Source organism: Helianthus annuus, chromosome 7 (assembly GCF_002127325.2).
Source record: "Helianthus annuus cultivar XRQ/B chromosome 7, HanXRQr2.0-SUNRISE, whole genome shotgun sequence".
NCBI lineage: Eukaryota > Viridiplantae > Streptophyta > Magnoliopsida > Asterales > Asteraceae > Helianthus > Helianthus annuus.
The window spans coordinates 80,816,905-80,831,860 of record NC_035439.2 but is presented as its reverse complement, the minus strand read 5'-3'; positions in this window follow the sequence as shown (position 1 = coordinate 80,831,860).

The following is a 14,956-nucleotide window of genomic DNA, read 5'->3' as shown; positions in this document are numbered from 1 at the left end:
GCCCGGTGGGGAGTATCGTGACGTAGTTGATATCATCATAGTCAATTAATCACAGTTTAATGCACAACGGAAGTCTAAAAGTAATTATACAAACCGAGTTAAACGTATAACAAAATATTACACAACAGATTGTAAATAGATCCACAGGCGGATCTTAAAACAGAAAGAATATTGTTCAACAGACTTTAAGTATCAGAAGCTTGCAAGACTTATTATTTAATACTCAGGAGTTTTCCAGCCCATTACGCTTAGTACATGCACTTAGCCTTTTTGAAAAATACGTCAGTTTACACTGGTAAATACAATTAACCGACTCTTTTGAAAAGTGTTTATAAAATTTGTTTGGATGCACAAGGCACAAATAATCTTTTATAACTTGCGACAATTATAAAAATAATCTTGTATACAGATTTATATGTTTGTCGTACGTTCAGGACCCGGGATAGAAGTGTAACACCCCGTGTTTTCGAATGTCAAAGTCAAAGTCAAAGTCCAAGTCAACTTTGACTTTCTTTGACTGTAGATAGTCTATTTTATGTTTTAATTGTATTATGTGGAGTAAGTGTTGTAATCAACAAGAATCGAAGTAATCGAATGTGTTAACGCGAACCGATCTACGACTGTAAATCGTACGAAGTAACAATGCGATAAAGTTAACTAATCAGTAATCAAACCAATCTAACAATCATCGAACTCGAGACTCGAATTATGCGAATTGTGGTATTGCTATACGTGTGTGTGTGCCTTATGTGTTACTTGTGCGTGTTTACTTATATGTTTGGTGTGGTATTCAAGTGAATCAATCGAAAATCAAATCGAAACTCGAAAAGCAATCGAACACAATCGAATCCGACATCGAAACGTGACTTATAGAAGATTGTATGTTAGATATAGTGATTGGGACTGAAAGTAATTTGATTAGGAACTCTATCGTATTCGTATCATCGTCCATCGAAATCGAAACATCGAAAATCGTCGCGAAATACTCGAAGTGGGTCGGGATCAAACAGGAAGCACCCTGATCGAACAGGCCAGCCGATCGGCTAGCATCTTGCCAGCCGATCGAGAAGCCTACTCGATCGGAGCTCCTGGCCGATCGGCTGCCACTTTCCTCTTTTGGAAGCCTATAAATAGGGCTGTCCTTGTCTTCATTTCCACTTTTGGAAAGTTCTGACCGGCCAGCTCCTATTCTTCATCTTTTCTCAGATTTCTCTCAATCCCGGTAAGTTTTCACTCTAACTCATGTACGTTTTTGATCATTACTTGATTCTACACCTTTCTATCTTTCAAAACTTGGATTCAAACCGTGAAATCACCAAGATCTAAGTGTTCTTGGGTGATGTCATCATGGTGTTCTTGAAGAACATCAAACTTTGGCCTCATCCAACCATGAATAGCTTAGATCTAACCGATTTCCACATAAACAAGTTAAGATCTATCAAAGATCTAAACATCCACAAGTTGTGAAGGATTGAAAGAAGGAATCCCAACTTTCTTTCAACTCTTTTACACTCAATGCCTTCAAACCGCTAGAAACGGAGCTTGAACCGGCTAACTAATCATTCTAACAAGTTAAAAGGTTCAAGATTCGGATTCTATATACAAGGTTCACCGATTTTGGGTTAAACTCTAAACCAACGTTCCGAACCGTTCACCGGCCGGACTTGGGTGATTCATGTCCAAGCCAAAGAAGCGAGTAGGAATGGAGGGCATCATAGTTCAACTCATTGTCAAGTTACCTTAAAAGAATGACAAACAATTAAACAGCCAAGTGTTAGACGAAAGGCCGACCAGATCAGAGATGCTGGCCGACCGGCTAGGCTGTTCAAACAGCCCAGCCGATCGGACATACCAGCCGATCGACCGGGCCAGTCGATCGGCTAGCACATAGTCCCACACATTTAAAATTTCAGGAAGCATAGTATTGAGGAAGAGATGTTCGATCGAACTGCGTTTGGTAAACATTACTCTTTGGATCATGAGATACTACTCTTCAACACTTAATCGTTTTCACAACTCGTTCGTAGTAGGGAATGCCAGCCGATCGAACAGACTGTTCGATCGAGTGACATTCAGTTGAGGACTAATTCTGAAGATCCTAGCCGATCGAGTGAGCTAGCCGATCGAACGAACCGTTCGATCGATCGACTTGAAAGGTAGGAACACTTCAGTGTTCTCAAATGCTGCAACGAAAACTTCAAAAGTTCAAATCCTCAAACACAAACACACCAGAGGAAGAAACAATCCACTCGAATGGCCCAGCCGATCGAGCCTACCGGCCGATCGAACAGGACTGTCCAACCGGACATACCAGCCGACCGAACAGCCCGTTCGATCGACCAGCCCATTCGATCCATTCACACTTGTTTACTTTTCCGCGTTACTTATCGTTATGCTATCGAACTATTCAGGCTAATCTTACTCTCAGCGCTCCCTTCAATCCACAATCAATCACTGTGAGTATACTCGATCCCTTTTTGCTTTTAGCACTTTTGGGTGTTACATACGTTACCTATCAAACCACAATCAAACACAAACTATTTGAACGCTAACCATTTGCATGTGCTACTTGACTAAATGAATGCTGTTTATTATGTTTACACGTGGAGTGCTATCTACCTGCCTTAGCAACATAGTACTATAGTTTGGACTCAGAACCCGTTCACACGGGGGTTGTTAAGGACAATTACTTGCATGGATTACGGTGGTAATCATGTATTGCGAACCGTCTCGGACGGTCAACCCGCAGTCGTTGGTATCGATGGTCCCATGTCGATAATTAACATGCATCGGTTTCCTCTGTGTACGTGCCTGGTTATGCGTAAACTATTCGAACTCTATATGCTATTATCAAACTTGTGTGCTCACCTTTACATTTTATGTATTGACTTTATTTTAACGTATGTGACAGGTGCTTAAGTTGCTAGGATGCTTAGGCGCGTGGTGATGAAATCGAGGCTAGGGAGTCTAGAAATAATAAACAATTGTCTGTAATAATAATTGAATCTGAGTTGTCGGAACGGAATTATTTGCCTAGTTGCTTTCTATGATAACTTGTTTATTTATTTGGGATAAGGTATGGAACGTATCATTTAACTGAATTTGTAATAATAGTTGTTGTGGAAACTTCTAGACAATCTGTTTCGCTCAGTGCCGTGCCCCGATGATTCCGCCATCGGTTGGGGTGTGACAGATTGGTATCAGAGCCATAACTATAGGGAATTAGGTTAGACACGACCTAGTCCGGGTCGCTGTCTTAGAGACCTAGACTATAGTTAGGAGCCATCAGACCAAGTTTATGTGCTTATTCTGCAATCTTTCACTGTCACTGCACTCGAGTTTTCAAATAAAGTCGGGAGATTTAGTTAGGAATAGGTATGAAAGCCGCAAACTCCTGACCAAACCGCCTGACTTATGCTGATTTTATTCGTTTATTCATGCTTATCTCATTATTTACACCAACAAATGATGTGTGTAAAATGCAACATATCAATCACATCAATTAAGGCATAAAACTAACCCTTTTTAAGTACTAATGTTGGAAAAAGAGTGTTTTTGTCTTCCTTTTGTATTTTCAGGATGAAATGAGCTCAAAATCACAAAAGAAGCAAAAAGACAACTAATTCTACCATAAATACAAGAAAAGGAACAAAAGTAGACGGCCCGGACCCTCAACGGCACCTCCCAAGGCAAAAGAGAAGAAACAGAGTCTGAACACGCCCCGTGTCCAGCGAACACGGGGGCGTACCCAGGAAGCAGCAGAAAAGACAAACCAGTAGAAGCTTCCATTGCCCACCACGGGGCCGTGTCCAGCGGACACGGGGGCGTGGTGAAAGTACAGCAGGCGCATTAATTGTAATTGCGAATTACAATTAATGAAGAGAGAGAATGTCAGACGGGCACGGGGCCGTGTCCAGCGGACACGGGGCCGTGTCCAGCCTTCTGTTCAGCCTATAGATAGAGGAGCTTGGTTCCATTCTCTCTCATCCCTTGGCACACCACCTCTCTCACACTTCATCCACCACCCACCACCACCATAACACCATCATCCACCACCATCATCCATTGTCCATCCTAGAGTGTGTGAGTCGTCTCGGGATCCAAGATTGATAGTAAGAGTTCTTGACAATCAAGGCCATGTTTGCCTAAGTCTCTTACATCACTTGGTGAAGACAAGTGTTTAGTATAATACTTTTTATTTTTAATCTTTTGCACTTTTTATTTGGTTTTGTATTAATGACTTTAATAATTAGTTACTTATGTTGAAGGTGATCTTTCCTTATCGTTTGTCCGTGGTGTCTTGGCATTATTTTACTGTCTATATAAAATAAAAGATTTTCACCATTCATATCTCCACGGTCTATATGGAGGTATGTTGGCTACCTGGTCGGGGGTTAAGGGAACGGTTTGGTAAGGGTCTTGCCCTTGTTCAGCGTTTAGAGGTCCTGCTTGGGACCTGGGTCAATTTTAGTAGGATCTCCTTCAATGCCCATAGGTATTGGATGGCGGGGATCCAAACTCTTTGACCCCCTCATAAGTTAACTACTATTAATACTATAACCCGACTATTTAGGACTGTATCCCTGCTGACTCAGACTACTTAGCCGAGGGTAACGTCACCGCCAAAAGCGGGGCCTACCACAATTTGCATTAATAACTTAATTCATTATCTTTCAATAATCCGACCCTTTAGGATTGTATCCTTGCTGACTCAAACTACTGGGTTGAGGGTAACGTCACCTTCAAAAGAGGGGCCTACTACAATAACTAAGATAATCTCTTAAACAAGTGCAAAAATAATCAAAGGTTATACTAATACACGTGTCGGATCCAAGTGATTCATCTTGTCTATCTGTTTTTATTTTATTTTTATTTTCAGCATTTAGTTAGTTTTTATTTTTCTTAGTTTAAAACATTTTTCTCACTTTTTGATTTGATTAGACGTTGAGGATAAACCGGTACTAAAAGCTCTTGTGTCCTTGGACGACCTCGGTATCTTACCAACACTATACTACGTCCACGATGGGTGCACTTGCCCATATGTGTGTTTAGTGTTAGTAAATATCGTGTTTTATAAATTTAAAACTTGGCTAAAAGTGTAAAAAGGGGCTTAAATACTCATCAAAAATATGTTGCACTGACACACATCAAGTTTTTGGCGCCGTTGCCGGGGACACAAGGATTTTAAGAAAGTTAGGAATCAACGGCCTAATCATATTTTTATTTTTCTTTAATTTTTTTTTTTGATTTTTTCTTAGTTTTTCAGCTTCTGCAGAGCTCAACACGGGGCCGTGCCTGCTGAACACGCCCCGTGCTCAATCATTGGAACTGGCAATCCTGTTTTAAGTCAGACAGTAGGCTGAACACGGGGCCGTGTCCACTCAACACGCCCCCGTGCCCAAGATTCAGTTGCTGAAAACAGAACCGTTAGATCCCGGCGGTTGGTAATTTCTGACACAAACATGAGTGATAGTAATTCTTTTTACTTTCGGCACTCTTATGGTTCGTGGTGTCGATTATGTGGAGGCGAACATGAGGAATTAAAATGTTATTTTCTCACTTATAGGCCCCACTATATAGACCCACCGATTCCTTGTAACCTTAAGAGGGGCGAAAGTAAAAATAAGCACTATCTCTCCCTCGAATGCGCCCAACCAGATATTCTAGGAGAAATGCTCCTTGACGAGTTATTTCAACTAGAAGAACTAATTCTAAATTGGTCAAAAGAACTTAGGAAGGATTTTATAGATCCATCCCAAGATGATGACCATGAGGAATTGTTGGAACCGCATTCCGACAACCTCGTTGCTCCCGAAAATACCTTCTTACCTAGAAAAGACGTGGACGATAGTCGTCCCTGTGCCGATTGTGCCGTGAAGGACTCCCCATCGACTTCGTTCGGTGCATACATAGACCTGAGCGATTCGGCATACACCTTCTTTAACGAGAGCCCGGAAAAGGGTTGGACTTGTCCACCTAGAATGAAAATAGGAATTACCCTCACCGATAACCTCTTGCGTTCTCGCCTTAGTATAGGACAATTAAGGTATCTTAGGCACTTTGGGGTTGTTCCAACAAGTCAGGAACCACCCGATATAAATAAGCTCCTTAGTAGAGACAAAACTTCATAAAACAGCTTTCCGACACGGGGCCGTGCCCGGCCAACACGCCCCCGTGTCCACCAAAAGATTCCCTTCTGATCAGAACGTCAGAATACGGACAAACTGTGTCAGAATTTCATCTGCACACGGGGCCGTGTCCAGCGGACACGGGGCCGTGTCCAGCGGGCTGTCGTTTTCTATAAATGCAGCCAAAAATCCTGCACATTTGGACCAACTTGGGACAGAGATTTGAAGGAATCTTCTCTCAAACAATCCTAGGTAAGTCTAAAAGAAGTTTCCAACAACCCATCTTGTCCTTTCCTCTTCTAGACATTTCCTTCTTTTTCATCTTTCTTCAAAAACTACCATGAAAAGTTTGAATTTTTCAACCTTTGTGGTAGGAGACAATGAGTTTTGATCATGGAACCTTGGTAAAAACATGTTGTGTAACATTGTTTAAAGTTATTTACTGCCAAAAAGTTTACATAAATTCAGGAAATAACTTAAAAACCCAAGATTCCTTGCTCCAAAATTCTGCAGAAAGATGAACACGGGGCCGTGCTCAGCGAGCACGGGGCCGTGTCCAGAAACTGTTTCGTCATATAAACTGCTTTTGGTTTATTTTTCGTAGAATGGCGAGTGAAAACAGCGAAACATCATCCGTTCATTCCTCAAACAGCCGAAGGGGAAGAAGGCCCTCCGTTGAAGCTACACTCGTGCACTATGTGATAGCACTAAGGGAAGCTCTCGACGAAATGACGTCAGTAGAGGAGGTCCTCATTGACCGTATTAACGATCTTACAATGGGACTTGAAAGCAGCTTCCAAGAGATTAACCTTTTGCACCAAAGGTTAAACATTTTGGTAGCACCTCCTATGGAACCAGTGCTTCCACAACAAGACTGGAACTTGGCACTCGGGGTTAACAACCCTACCGGGTGGGGAGACTTTCCCGCAGAACCTCCCATGGAAAACCCACAAGAAGTTCCAGCGGAAGTTGAAACTCCTCAAACTAATGCAAATGAGCCCTCTTTTCTCCTTCCAAGGGAGGTAGAGGAGTGGCTTGCCGACATATGAGGAGAACCACACCCGGAAGAAGGAGTTCTAAAAAGCCTTATCTAACCAAGATTAGTAGCCTCTTGGAAATTTTGCTAAATTAAAATAAAACATAGGGCTAGAACTCCATAATTTAATTATGTACTTTTATCTTTATCTTAATGTAATGTCTCTCTATGATTTGCAATGCTATGATGGTTTTTAAGATTGATGGTTGTTTTGAGAATAAAACACACTCATGGTGGTAATGGATGAAAAAGGGGACGAGAAAAATGGAACCATGCACGAAGAATAGAGCAACCCGACAAAAATCTCCATCACAGAAGGCTCAACACGGGCCGTGCCCAACCAACACGGCCCCGTGCTGAGCCCCCTGCAGAAAATCACCCAGTTCAGGTAACTGGACACGGGCCATGTTCAGCAGACACGCCCCCGTGTCCAGGCTTCTGTTTCAAACTCTCTAAATTTTGTTACTGGCACTTGACCACGGGGCCGTGCCCGGTCAACACGGGGCCGTGTCCAGGATGCCAGTAACACAAAACTTTGCTTTTAAACCCACTTTTACACATTCTAATCAACCAAAAACTTTATTTTTGGACACATTGAGGACAATGTGTAATTTAAGTGTGGGGGGATGCTAAAACCTTGAAATTTTGCAAATCCTAAACACAAGCCTTACACAAAACTCTATTGGAACCGCTAAACACCCCAAATTTTTTCAAAAACTTTTTTATTTTTTTTATTTACTTGTCTTAGTTTAAGTTGGGAATAACAAGTTCTAAAAAGGTTATATTTTTACAAGTTTACAACCGATAGCGTCGTGATAAAAAGAACCAACATAAGAAAATTATGAAACGGCATAACAAGTCTAGTTAAAAATTCGATTATATATACTTGATCACATTAAAAACCCATTCCCACAAAAGTGAGTTTTGAGCCTTTATTGAGCATAAAAATATACATCTTTAGATTAAATGCTCATTTTTCGTTTCTTGTGTGAATAGCCGCTTGGTTCTTACAAATCTAGAACTTGCCACGACGATACATTCCCGGTCCTTACCGACTTAAACCCAAGTAAGTAAATGATGGAGGCATTAGGACTAACCATTTTTCTTTGAAAACCATTATTTTTCAATTTTTTTTTTATCACCTACCCAAAATCCCCCTAGATAGCCCCTTTGAGCCTAAACCTTTCATTTCATTACCCCAAAAACCCTTTTTACCCACCAAAAACCTTTTTATTTTTCACCTTTTATTTTAGTAACAAGCTCGGTTTTTCATAAACTCGCCTTTTTATGTGAAAAAAAAAAATATGATGAAGTAAAAAACAAACAAAAGCTATATAAAAGCTTGTTTGGAGAAATACTTCAAAATAAAAAAATCGCTAAAAACAAGGTATTTTACGAAAACCGACGCTTTTTACAATTTTCGCCCTTTTTACTAACCACTAACCCAACCACCCACCTTTAACCCAAGCCTAACCCTTCACCCAAAAGTCCTCTTGATATTTACAAAGGTAAAAAGTTAAAAAGGAGGAGGATTGATTGCTTGGCAAGCCTATGGAAGGCGTAAGTTCCATGCCGCTCTCGAGTGATTCACTAAAATATACACCTTCGGCCGAGTGTTGAGTGATCCCCCGTGAGGTATGTGAACTTGTATATAAATGGAATTTTAATAAGGCATGCTATGCCCAAATAAGTAATTTATCTTATGAAACGTTCAAAATAAATCATAACGAAGAGGATTGTGAATAAATAAAAATAAAACTTACAAAGACCTTGGATTCCCGACACTCTAGGACAAGCTAAAAAACTTCTCTTCTACCTATTCCATTTGGGAGTGTAAGCCACATTTAAAGAGTTTTGCTTGAGGACAAGCAAAAGTTCAAGTGTGGGGGTATTTGATGTGTGTAAAATGCAACATATAAATCACATCAATTAAGGCATAAAACTAACCCTTTTTAAGTACTAATGTTGGAAAAGAGTGTTTTTGTCTTCCTTTTGTATTTTCAGGATGAAATGAGCTCAAAATCACAAAAGAAGCAAAAAGACAACTAATTCTACCATAAATACAAGAAAAGGAACAAAAGTAGACTGCCCGGACCCTCAACGGCACCTCCCAAGGCAAAAGAGAAGAAACAGAGTCTGAACACGCCCCGTGTCCAGCGAACACGGGGGCGTGCCCAGGAAGCAGCAGAAAAGACAAACCAGTAGAAGCTTCCATTGCCCACCACGGGGCCGTGTCCAGCGGACACGGGGGCGTGGTGAAAGTACAGCAGGCGCATTAATTGTAATTGCGAATTACAATTAATGAAGAGAGAGAATGTCAGACGGGCACGGGGCCGTGTCCAGCGGACACGGGGCCGTGTCCAGCCTTCTGTTCAGCCTATAAATAGAGGAGCTTGGTTCCATTCTCTCTCATCCCTTGGCACACCACCTCTCTCACACTTCATCCACCACCCACCACCACCATAACACCATCATCCACCACCATCATCCATTGTCCATCCTAGAGTGTGTGAGTCGTCTCGGGATCCAAGATTGATAGTAAGAGTTCTTGACAATCAAGGCCATGTTTGCCTAAGTCTCTTACATCACTTGGTGAAGACAAGTGTTTAGTATAATACTTTTTATTTTTAATCTTTTGCACTTTTTATTTGGTTTTGTATTAATGACTTTAATAATTAGTTACTTATGTTGAAGGTGATCTTTCCTTATCGTTTGTCCGTGGTGTCTTGGCATTATTTTACTGTCTATATAAAATAAAAGATTTTCACCATTCATATCTCCACGGTCTATATGGAGGTATGTTGGCTACCTGGTCGGGGGTTAAGGGAACGGTTTGGTAAGGGTCTTGCCCTTGTTCAGCGTTTAGAGGTCCTGCTTGGGACCTGGGTCAATTTTAGTAGGATCTCCTTCAATGCCCATAGGTATTGGATGGCGGGGATCCAAACTCTTTGACCCCCTCATAAGTTAACTACTATTAATACTATAACCCGGCTATTTAGGACTGTATCCCTGCTGACTCAGACTACTTAGCCGAGGGTAACGTCACCGCCAAAAGCGGGGCCTACCACAATTTGCATTAATAACTTAATCCATTATCTTTCAATAATCCGACCCTTTAGGATTGTATCCTTGCTGACTCAAACTACTGGGTTGAGGGTAACGTCACCTTCAAAAGAGGGGCCTACTACAATAACTAAGATAATCTCTTAAACAAGTGCAAAAGTGCAAAAATAATCAAAGGTTATACTAATACACGTGTCGGATCCAAGTGATTCATCTTGTCTATCTGTTTTTATTTTATTTTTATTTTCAGCATTTAGTTAGTTTTTATTTTTCTTAGTTTAAAACATTTTTCTCACTTTTTGATTTGATTAGACGTTGAGGATAAACCGGTACTAAAAGCTCTTGTGTCCTTGGACGACCTCGGTATCTTACCAACACTATACTACGTCCACGATGGGTGCACTTGCCCATATGTGTGTTTAGTGTTAGTAAATATCGTGTTTTATAAATTTAAAACTTGGCTAAAAGTGTAAAAAGGGGCTTAAATACTCATCAAAAATATATTGCACCGACACACATCAACAAACAAGGGAGATTATACCAAATCAGGAGTGAAATCCATATTTTGATGAATAACCCCCTTTATTTTATTAAAAACAAGGAAGAAATTGCTAAGCCAAGGGGTGAAACCCTGACCTTGGCAGTTTGTTCTGGATTTTATTTATCTCACCAAGGCCTCGATGGACTCCAACGACCTGAACTCACAAGTATGACCTAGGAAGCGCGTGCGGAATGCCCAAGAATCGAGGCAGAAACACGACCTCTAGAGTCGAAAGTAATGACAAGTCTACTGCGAATAGTCGAGTTGCCTTGGGTAGTCGATGTCTAGTAGCCGCAGACAATCTATCTCTCGATTTTATGTGATTCGATTCTGAGAACCGCAACCGCGTACTCTGATGACTCGTTGATTTTATATGTTTATGTGTGTTTTCTGTGTGTTTTCTGTGTTTTGTGTTTATATTTTGGGATGTTATTCGATTCTGCCACCATTTCAATCGACACACACGACTCGTACTATTATTCTATCCCCATTTGATCTCCAGTTGCTGCAGCCTAGACGATATTACGATATGATGTGTTATACGACTAAGTTAGGATACACTATACTGTGCTACCCGATATGCCATACGCGATCGCTATACGAACGACACGCGAGCTTTGAAGGATAGGTTTCTGTTTTCTGACTGCTTCTGTGATTAAATGGTTACGTGCTTTCGTGTTTATGTGACTCTATGCTTATGTGCTTCTGTGCTTACGTGCATCTGTGGTTTTGTGCATATGTGTTTACGTGATATGTGTTTCGACGTGATTCTAAGCTTTAGATAATAGTAGACGTGTGAGGTGAGATTCGATTCTGTTGTGTTGAGTCTCGTGACGATGTCTGTTGCAGACCATGTCGTCATCCGGACACCGAACCCCACTTACCCGCCAGTAGAAGAGGGACAGACGTCTCGCTGCTATCATCTCCAAGCAAGTGGCGAAGGCCGTGAGTGAGGTGTATGAAAATGCCAGCAAAACGTCAGAAGAATCCCTGGCTGAAAACCCTAAGGATTCAAGCAAGGCTGCTTTCAGCTTCAAGCAGTTCAAAGCATGCGGACCAAAAGAGTTCACTAGCGAAGATGGTCCTACAGCCATTTTCACTGGTTCGACTCAGTCGAAGTCACTCTGCGCCAGAGCGGATGTCCTAAACATCTCCGCACTCTCAACGCTACAGGCGTCTTCCAGTCCTGTGCTCTAGACTGGTGGACGGCCGAACGAAACAAACGCGGAAATGATGCAGCTTACGAGCTAACATGGGAGGAGTTGAAGACAATTATGACCGACGAATTCTGCCCTCCTCATGAACGCCAAAAGCTGGAAGACGAATTCTGGGGAATCAAGCAGAAGGATGGAGACAACGCTGCTCTCACTGCTCGCTTCAAGCAGCTTAGCATTATCTGTCCTGATCAAGTCAAGACCTCAGATCAAGCCATCAAGAAGTACATTCGAGCCCTACCCGACTGTGTAGCCGACTTTGTTCATGCCGCCAAGCCAGGAACGATCGAAGAAACCTACCTGCTAGCCGCTGAGATTAATGACAAGCGGGTAAAGTCTGGTTTCTGGGATAAGCAAACCAAGTCTCTGCACCAAGCCACTGCAACACCCACCGACTCACCTGCTCAATCCTCCAAGTTATCAAGAAGGAAGAAGAAGAACAACCACAGCTCCAGCAACAAGAGCTGTGCTGCCGTGACAAACGCCACTCCTCTACAAGCTGTACCAGCTCAACAGCAGCAGCACCCTCGCTCAGCTCCAGTGATCAATGCACCACCAGCAAAGCGTGCATACACAGGCCCTCATCCACTCTGCCCGACATGCTCTTATCATCATCCAGTGGGTCTAGCTTGTCGTTTTTGTGCTCACTGCAACCTGTACGGTCATTTCACTGCGAACTGTCGCTATGGTCCCCGTCAAGCCCCAGTTCAAGCTACTGTCAACCAAGCTCTACTCCCCGCCCCTCAAGGCCAACAAGTAGCTCCAGCACCTGCAGTCAATGCTCGAGTCTGCTTTGCATGTGGTGACCCTAACCACTTTGCAAACAGGTGCCCGAACAGGGTGGTTAAGCAAGAGCCCCAGCAACAACAACAACAACAGCAGCCTCAGCAACATCAGTAAGCAGCCCATGCCCGAACCTTCAACATCAATGCCCGCCAGGCTCAGGCGGATAACAACGTGGTTAATGGTACGTTCCTTGTGAATGGTATTTATGCATCATGTTTGTTTGATACCGGAGCCGATAACTGCTTTGTGTCGTTTGAATTCGAGAAGCTCCTTAGTCGTAAGCGCTCATATCTGTCCTCGTCGTTCGAAGTCGAAGTCGCTACGGGAAGAACTATTGCCGTTAACTCTGTACTCCGTGATTGTACTCTCGAGCTCAACAATCACATCTTCCCAATCGACCTTATTCCAATGCAACTCGGAAGCTTTGACGTCATAATAGGCATGGACTTTCTTCGCGAAAACCATGCCGAAGTTGTATGCTTCGAGAAGATGATTCGATTCTCACTCGCGAATGGTGATTTATTGTGTGTGTACGGTGAAACAGCGTCGAAGGGTCTCAAGCTTATGTCGTGTATTCAAGCCAGCAAGTATCTTCGCAAGGAATACCGAGCTTTCTTGGCCAACATCGTAGTAGCGGAGAAGGGAAAGAAAAAGAAAGTTGAAGTTAAAGATGTTCCAGTGGTTCGTGAATTTCCTCAGGTGTTCCCTGACGATCTTCCCGGACTACCACCAAGTCGTGATATCGACTTCCGCATCGACCTCATTCCTGGAGCTAACCCCGTTGCCAAAGCTCCTTATCGACTCGCTCCATCCGAAATGCGGGAACTCTCGATCCAACTCCAGGAATTACTCGAAAAAGGCTTTATTCGCCCAAGCACCTCTCCTTGGGGCGCGCCAGTCCTTTTTGTCAAAAAGAAGGATGGATCGTTCCGGATGTGCATCGACTATCGGGAATTGAATAAGCTAACCATCAAGAACCGATACCCCTTACCCCGAATTGACGATTTGTTTGATCAGCTACAAGGTGCAGCATGCTTCTCTAAGATCGATCTACGTTCAGGATATCATTAGCTACGGATTCAAGAGGAAGACATTCCTGAAACTGCTTTCCGAACCCGTTATGGCCATTACGAATTTGTAGTTATGCCCTTTGGTCTAACCAATGCACCCGCGGTTTTTATGGACCTGGTGAATCGCGTGTGTAAGCCTTATCTTGACCGTTTCGTCATCGTGTTCATCGACGATGTCTTGATTTATTCCAAATCAAAAGCCGAACACGCGTAACATCTACGTTTGGTTCTCGAGTTACTCCAGGGGAACCAACTCTATGCCAAGTTCTCCAAGTACGAATTCTGGTTGGAGGAGGTTCAATTTCTGGATCACATAGTGAATAGTCGGGGTATCCATGTCGATCCTGCGAAGATTGAAGCTGTCAAAAGCTGGATTACGCCTAAGAACCCGTCAGAAGTTCGTTCTTTTCTCGGACTAGCGGGCTATTATCGACGATTCATTGAAGGATTCTCCAAGATCGCTGTGCCACTTACTGCTCTTACGCATAAGGACAAGCCTTTTGTGTGGGGAAACGCACAAGAGACTACCTTTCAAACCCTCAAGCATATGCTGTGCAATGCTCCGATTCTTACGCTGCCCGACGGAAGCGACAACTTCATTGTCTACTTTGATGCTTCTAACCTCGGTCTCGGCTGTGTCCTCATGCAGCGAGACAAGGTTATAGCCTATGCATCTCGTCAGCTCAAGATCCACGAGAAGAACTATACAACCCATGACCTCGAGCTAGGCGCGGTTGTCTTTGCGTTGAAGATCTGGCGACACTACCTGTATGGCACTAGGTGTACGATCTACACTGATCACAAGAGTTTGCAACACATCTTTAATCAGAGAGAGCTTAATATGCGTCAACGCCGATGGGTAGAACTTCTCAACGATTACGACTGTGAGATACGTTATCACCCAGGCAAGCCGAATGTGGTTGCTGACGCGCTCAGCAGAAAGAGTTACATGCTCAGTACCCGAAACATCCAAGCCCAGCACAACCTCGAAACCCTTATTCGCGAAGCCCAACATGCTTGCTTTAACGAGCGTACATTGAAGAAAGAGAGGATCTATCACGATGGAGCTCAGTTAGTAAGCAAATCAGATGGGATATTCTATTATCTGGACCGAATTT